Source organism: Gorilla gorilla, chromosome 10, assembly GCF_029281585.2.
Source record: "Gorilla gorilla gorilla isolate KB3781 chromosome 10, NHGRI_mGorGor1-v2.1_pri, whole genome shotgun sequence".
Taxonomy (NCBI): Eukaryota; Metazoa; Chordata; class Mammalia; order Primates; family Hominidae; genus Gorilla; species Gorilla gorilla.
The window spans coordinates 88,963,512-88,964,685 of NC_073234.2; the positions used below are offsets into that span (position 1 = coordinate 88,963,512).

Consider the following 1,174-nt stretch of genomic DNA (forward strand, 5'->3'; position numbering starts at 1 on the left):
GCTCATGCCTGTAATCCCAGCACTTTGGGAGGCCGAAGCAGGCAGATCACAAGGTCAGGAGACTGAGACCATCCTGGCTAACATGGTGAAACTCTGTCTCTACTAAAAATACAAAAAATTAGCCGGGCAAGGTGGCGGGTACCTATAGTCCCAGCTACTCAGGAGGCTGATGCAGGAGAATGGTGTGAACCCCGAGGGGGCAGAGCCTGCAGTGAGCCGAGACCATGCCACTGCACTGCAGCCTGGGCGAGAGCAAGACTCCATCTCAAAAATAAATAAATAAATAAATAAATAATAATAATAATAATAATATTGAATGTAAATGGACTAACCTCTTCAATGAAAAGACAAAGAGGAGCTGAATAGATTTAAAAAAAGAAAAAGCATTTCCTTTCCAACTTAGACCCAGCATAATGGCTCCTGCAAAGAAGGGCAGCAAGAAGAAAAAAGGCCATTCTGGATCATTGAGGTGGTGACCCAAGAAAACACCATCAACATTCAGAAGCATATCTATGAAGTGGGCTTCAAGAAGTGTGCCCCTCGGGCACTCAAAGAGATTCAGAAATTTGCCATGAAGGAGATGGGAACTCCAGTTGTGCTCATTGATACCAGGCTCAACAAAGCTGTCTGGGCCAAAAGAATAAGTAATATCACAAACAGAATCCATCTGTGTTTGTCCAGAAAATGTAATGAGGATAAAGATTCATCAGATAAGCTCTATATTTTGGTTACCTATGTACCTGGTACCACTTTCAAAAATCTACAGACAGTCAATGTGGATGAGAGCTAATTGTTGATCGTCAAATACATCAAATAAAGTTATAAAATTGCCTTGAAAGAAAGGCTTGACAGTCTGTTGCCTACAGGAAACATACTTCACATATCCAGAGACACATAGACTGAAAATAAAAGGAAAATAAAAGCTATTTCATGCCAATGGAAACCAAAGAAGAACTGGAGTAGTTATATCAGAAAAAAATATATATTTTAGGACAAAAAAAGAGAAAGAAAGTTATATAATAATAAAGGGGTCAATTCAGCAGGAGTATATAATAATTTTAAATATCTATCTATCTATCTATCTATCTATACCCAACACTGGAGCACCCAGATATATAGAAAGAGCAAATATTATTAGAGCTTAAGAAAGAGGTAGATTCCAATACAATAATAG

At 38.5% G+C, this 1,174-nt stretch overlaps 1 pseudogene; it reads left to right on the forward strand.

Moving 5' to 3' along the window:
• Positions 1-413: 413 nt before the first annotated feature.
• Positions 414-790, forward strand: LOC101149346 (large ribosomal subunit protein eL31-like; annotated as a pseudogene).
• Positions 791-1,174: the final 384 nt, after the last annotated feature.